At 44.1% G+C, this 6,000-nt stretch overlaps 1 protein-coding gene across 6 annotated transcripts in view; it reads right to left on the reverse strand.

Moving 5' to 3' along the window:
* MEGF11 (multiple EGF like domains 11) overlaps positions 1-5,657 on the reverse strand; it is a 254,379-nt gene extending 248,722 nt beyond the window's left edge. For 5 of the 6 annotated variants that reach the window (XM_042875569.1, XM_042875567.1, XM_042875573.1 and 2 more), the window contains exon 1: positions 5,604-5,657. The gene's annotated coding sequence lies outside the window, so the exon portion shown is untranslated. Of the gene's footprint in view, positions 1-1,179; positions 1,232-5,603 lie in introns of those variants that run through there. The other variant, XM_042875568.1, reaches the window with a different exon arrangement.
* Positions 5,658-6,000: the final 343 nt, after the last annotated feature.

Below are 6,000 nucleotides of genomic sequence, written 5' to 3' on the forward strand. Positions count from 1 at the left end.
AAAAGAAAATTAGAAGAGGAAAAGAGATGAAGAGCACTGCTGCACTGGACATTTTTACTAAGCTTGAGAAATGGTAGGTGTTGTAACTTTAATGGTTTTGATTTGCCTTATCCATTTCAACACACACAAGTTAATACAACTTCAAATTAATCAGCCAGCAATCCTTTAAAGCGATATTTACAGCTTTTACATTTAAATGAAGGCAAACAGAAGTATAACTTATGCTATAATAATGCCATATACAGTATCATTGTTTTAATTCATTAATGGAATTAAGCTAGCTGTGGCAAGTAGATAAAAACCCTTTGAACACTGAAACATTGCCACAGTTTCTCTTGTCAAGGCTTCTGCTTCCAAGAATATTTATGATTTTACTGTTCCTTGAGAACTATAAATGACACAGCATGTCAACGAGACAGCTTCAATCTTAGTTCTGGATGTAAATAGCCATTCTGGAGCATAATTCAATCTCCATCCCCAGATAACCCCAGCAAACAGTGTTTAGTAGTGAACTTCCTCCCAAGGAACAAACTTTTTACCCTGTACAAACCCCCACGAGTTCACCAAGATTGCAAGGAATGAAAATGAACGCAGCATTTCATTGTGAATTAAGCAAGCACAGATCAGACCCCGATGTACAAAGTGCAGTGGCAGTTTTCTGGAGTGTCTGCCTGCCAAGCAGGTACTAGACTAGAACACACAACTCATTTACAAAGAGTGTCAGTGAAGTCACCTACCAACGTCCTATACTGCTACCAAAAGTGTGTTGGCTGCTAAATGACTTTACATTCTTTTCTCTTTTTTCTACTAAGCTTATTTTAGAAAGGTTGTATATCAATCTGGAAAGTGCTGTGAACATGATGTTATCATAATGGTACCATATGCCAGTCGACTACTTACAAATCATCCATGCTTCTCTCGCTTTGTAGATGGTAAAAGAATGATAAAAAAGCTTGATTCTCCACATGCTTACAATGACTTTATATCAGTGTACTTCCATACATTATGCTTGTTTAAAAAATAAAAAACTGTACCAAAGCCTCTGCTTTCCAAGGCTCTTAAAATGCATGCCTCTGACAGATGACTGCTTTTGCTATTTCAATAATTGTCTCCAAAACAGACGTGGGTATTAAAGATTCAAACTGTGGAAAAGTAGAAAATTCTCCACAGCTACCTTACCTAGCAGTACTATCTGCAGAGAAGTTGCATCTTCTAAGCACTGGAGCTTCTGATTTGCTTTCTTGTTCTGACAACTTAAGGAGGCATGTATGAATTCCGATATTTCATCTCAGTTTCTCAGGAGTTTGTTGGCAGATTTCACACGTGACTAACTTTTAAGCAATCATATTCTGGCAGTTCTCTGGTTCCCTTTTAACTCTTCAAATTACTTTTCAGAGCGACTATTATTGCTCATAAAATGTGTTGAGTTGAAAACCCTAGAAAATGAAGTATATGAAGTCACAGCACAGAACTATTTTTACTTAGTAGCTGTCTCTAGCAGCAAATCTGACTTCAGCCTCTTGCCCATTCATTCATTATCCTCCACAAAGTCAGGCTGTTATTAGGAGGAACTCTCAGTGTCAATTTCTATTGCAAAGGAAAAAGTTAGGCTTACCAGCACTGATCTTATTTGCAATCTGGTTCAAGTTGGATGCGCTCCCCTTTCCTGCTGCGTTTCTGCAAGCTGGCTAAGTGGTGACCTTCATCCTGCATCTCTCTCCTTCTCTCAGAAAGAAGCTTTCATACAAATTTCAGCACTTCCACTTCAGAGCAGCAGCCAGACAGGAGAGACTGCCTGGAGGGCTTAGCACTACCATTCATACACAAGTGTTTGTAAACACACACATCTTACAGAATTCTGGCTTAGTCTTTGAGCATCCTGACTAAATACCTCCGATTCTATGGGCTGCAGTCCACCCTCCTGCAGCATAGGATATTGTCTCCTCATGAATCTGGTAAATAATCATTAATTCCTAAAATAAGGATCCAGTTTCATAAACTCTTGAACAAAATTTCTCCTCTCTATACACATGCCCCATGTCACTCACAGGAATCACATACAATATCATGTCAGGATTCCTCTGGCAGTCCTTAAAACTGCTTCTATTTGGGATTTGTCTCCTAGTAGCTCTTTCAATTTTCTACAAGCTCTTTCATCTCTCTCACCTTAACACACAGAACTTCCTCACAATGTTTTCAGTCAGTTTTACGCAAAGAAAATTACCAGTCATTACTGCAGTACAGCCAACCAGCACAGTACAGAACCACGAGGCAGAGGGTTTTTTTTGCCTTTCCCATTAACATCTAAACAACTCATTTATTCACAATGATAACTGTATCTATTTTCTCAGTCGAAAATTTCCCATATGTGGGCTCCAGTAATATCTGAGAAAACCAGGGAAGGATTCAGTTGCCCAAAGATGGATGCCAACTGCTTTTTTTTAAGATGCCCTAGGAAAACCAAGATAGCTGCATAGTGCACCAGATGTGACAGATGCCTCATAGGACAACTGAACGCTGATGAAGAAAAGGCAAGATGGCAGAAGCCTGAATCCTACCAGGAACTACAGCGTGGTCCAGTGTTCATCACCATCAGTGGAGAAACTCCCAGTGACTTTGGCTTTGCATCGGAGCTAGTCTCTGACTTTTGCACTATCCACATGATACGAAAGGGAAGGAGGGGCTGCATAAGTAACCCTACATCTCCCAGCACTCCAAGAAACAACTGGAACTGATATATCTGCATTAAATGGCAATAATAAAGAAATGTGTAAATAGGTAATTCAAAACCAAGGTGGTGAAGATGGACCACACATACTCTCTGCACCTGAAAGTAAAAAGCCAACAGCCAGCACACACGTTGCAGCTCTTACTGTGAATAAACTAGTGCACTGTAATTCCATGGTCCCCCAAGTCTCCAGCCTCCATACTTGTTTGCGTTTTTGATTTTGTTTGTGTTTAAAAAAAGCTTGTGGCTTTTACATAAAGTACCTGGGAAGTGTATAAAGTCCTATTTAAATTCTTGCCCCAGAGATTTGCACAGCAGTGTCACCAAAAGTAGTAATTATACGGAAGCTCTTTAGTATGCAGTGGTATGCAGCACTTCTGTCTTTAAACTGAACAGCCATAGTAGCATTATAAATATTATATTTAAATAGTAGCTCAAACCACATGGCTTTGAAAACAACAATCAAGTACACACTTGGTCAGGGCATAGAATTAGAAATGCCTTCACAGACAAAGATAAAAGGGTGTCAAGAATAGTGACCACACTGTAGAGAAATAGTTTACACGGGCTTCACTTGAAGGTCCGTTCCCAGTTCCAGCACAATTCACTGTTTTCAGAGGTTTGCAGTTTTGCTGCATGCATGTGCTTAAATATTAAGTCTGCTAACACTTACAGGATGATTCCAAGTAAAGATGGCCCCATGCCCCATTCATAGTAATACATTCACAGCCATGCAACTTTTTAGAGGAGACCTCTGTCTTCTATTTGATACCCTGACTATTAACATATTTAATTGTAAAAACAAGACATCAGATTAGTCCTTTTCCAACAACTAAGCAATAGGGACAGCACAGTTTATCCTGACATTTTGTATTTTACCTCAGACATCTTTTTGTATGTTTTCTGGGCTTTTTACACTAAAATTACAAAATTTTATCAAGTGTATGGCTGGTTGATTAGAAAGACAACACTGACCATTTTCAACACTTCATTTGTTGAAACACTTTCACCATACACCATAGAAGTTCCACAGTTCCATAAGAGATTTACTTGGCTATTAACAAGAGCAAAAATAAAACTAAGTTCAACAGATTGAACAGTAAAGGAGTCTCCAGGGTTGTTGCTGACACATAAGAACTCACACACCTGCACTTAAATTGATTTTGCAAACACTTATTACTATCCTTAAGCACAGCTGCTTATGAGTACTTACTATCCTAATGCAAAACCAATTCAGGTGCCTCACACTAACTTAAACAGACTCCACACCAATTCCAGTGAACATAAACTTACTCTTAAGCTTTTGCAAGACCAGATTCTCAGTCTGTAAATCATCAGATAAAGTCAAATCCTATGATAAAACTGATTAGATTATTTATTTGCTTTTAGTTAGACCTGCTACTGGCAAAATAAGAATCCATCCATCAGATTTTACTCTGAGAAGGAAAACATGTGGAACTTAATAACAAAGTGGACATGTAAAGAAGGTCCAAACAGATAGGGGCAGAAGAGCTTTGGATGCACTCTAAGGGAACTCAAACAGAACAGGAAAGATTCAGACTCACACTTGGATATACCAGAAGAAACCTCCACGGAATTAATCAGCTTGGTGATGTGAAATTTAAAAACGTAACACCTATGCACGTGACTGAGATTTCTGTTACTAAAGTACAAGACAGTCACAGGAGGGATCTCTCCCATTTGACGTGATATAGAAGGTGGATAGGCTGCTACATCCTAGTTAATTCATAATTAACGTTAGGTATTCATATTCTAAACCAAAAAATCATAAAGACATAAACTGTAGGCTTCCTTGTAGTTAACTTTGGACTTCCCTCTTGCTAGGGGGTGAACCACAGCCTTCACAGGATTTAGTGGTCACAGGGTTTATTAAAATCTTCAACCCCTGTGATACCATGAGAGATTGGCTGCCCTGCTTTCACATTATTTTGACCCTCTGCCCACCTCTCAGGGCCATGCAGATGCCCAGTGCTTCTAGATGAGTATTAATAAACATAAGAACTCCATGCTGTCACCTGAGGATCTCAGCTAAACACTGAAGGATGCTGATGTCCTCACACTCCCCAACTTCTCCCTCTACGTTCGCAACCATCTGGCAGAGTGGCAGAAGTCCCTCCTATGCAAAAGAAGGGAATGTTTGGCAGCGCTGAGTAGCACCAGTGAGAGTACGATTACACCAGCTTCCATCCTCAAGAAACTGAAGCTGTCACTTACACGCTGCGTCCTACAACTTCTCCTTCGTGCCTTTCCCCTACTCCAAAGACTCCCTTTATCTTGAGCCCTGTTAAGTACATGCACGGGAAGCAACGCGACGGCGAGCAGCGAGGCGTCCTCCCGAGTCCTGCCGCCAGCGCAGAGCAGCAACCCGGGGACGGGGGACACGCGGGGACAAGTGTGCCTCTGGCAACCAGAAGAAAGTTGGTGCTTTCACGACACCCCAGTAAACCATACCGTGCGTGCATGTGTGGTGCGGGGAAGCTTCCGAGAGAAGCGCTGATGGAGGGAGTCCTAATAAATCCGTAAGGTCTCCCTTAGGCACGTATCTCTTAGATCAGCACTTCCAAAACCATCAGGAACCCAGAGAAGGCTCGGGGAAAGGGACGGAAGCCGATGACTGGAGAGAGATCGCCCCCTACCCTGCCCCTAACTTGTCCGGGGTGCCCGGGAAGCTTCAGGAGGAGCAGGGAAAGGGACTTCTTCCCCTGCAGACAGACGGTGCAAAGGGAGCTAGCTTCCTGCCCCACAGCAGCATCGCCGGGAACGAACGGGGCGTGGGGGGCCGCAGCTGCGGGCAGGGGGCCCCGGCACCGCTTTTTTCCCGCAGCGTCCCGCACCTGTCCCGCCCCGCACCTACCTCGGCGGGACCCGGGGCCGGATCGCCGCCGTCGGGGCCGGATCCGCGGGGCTGCGGCGGCGGCTGCGCGGCGTTGCGGGAGGCGGCGGCGGGAGGCGGCGAGCGGCAGCCCGGGCTGCGACGGCCGAGCCGGGGCCGTTCGCACGGGGGCACCGCGCTGCCGCCGCTGCCCAGGACGGGGAGGCGATGCTACCGCGGGGGACTCCGAGCGCCTCTTTGGCTCTGTTAGGAAAGTTACCGCTGCCACACGACCCACCTTAAACCCGCCTCCCCGCAGGACCTGGGGGAGGGAAAAGGAGGAGGAAAGAGGGAGGAGACAGGGGTGGGGGCTCGCAGCCGATCAGTCCCCAGCGCAACACCAAGTCACAACAGCATCTCTCGGGCTGTCGCTGCGGTG

The sequence above is a fragment of the Lagopus leucura genome, unplaced genomic scaffold, assembly GCF_019238085.1.
Source record: "Lagopus leucura isolate 7727_CA_CO unplaced genomic scaffold, USGS_WTPT01 Super-Scaffold_100015, whole genome shotgun sequence".
Taxonomy (NCBI): domain Eukaryota; kingdom Metazoa; phylum Chordata; class Aves; order Galliformes; family Phasianidae; genus Lagopus; species Lagopus leucura.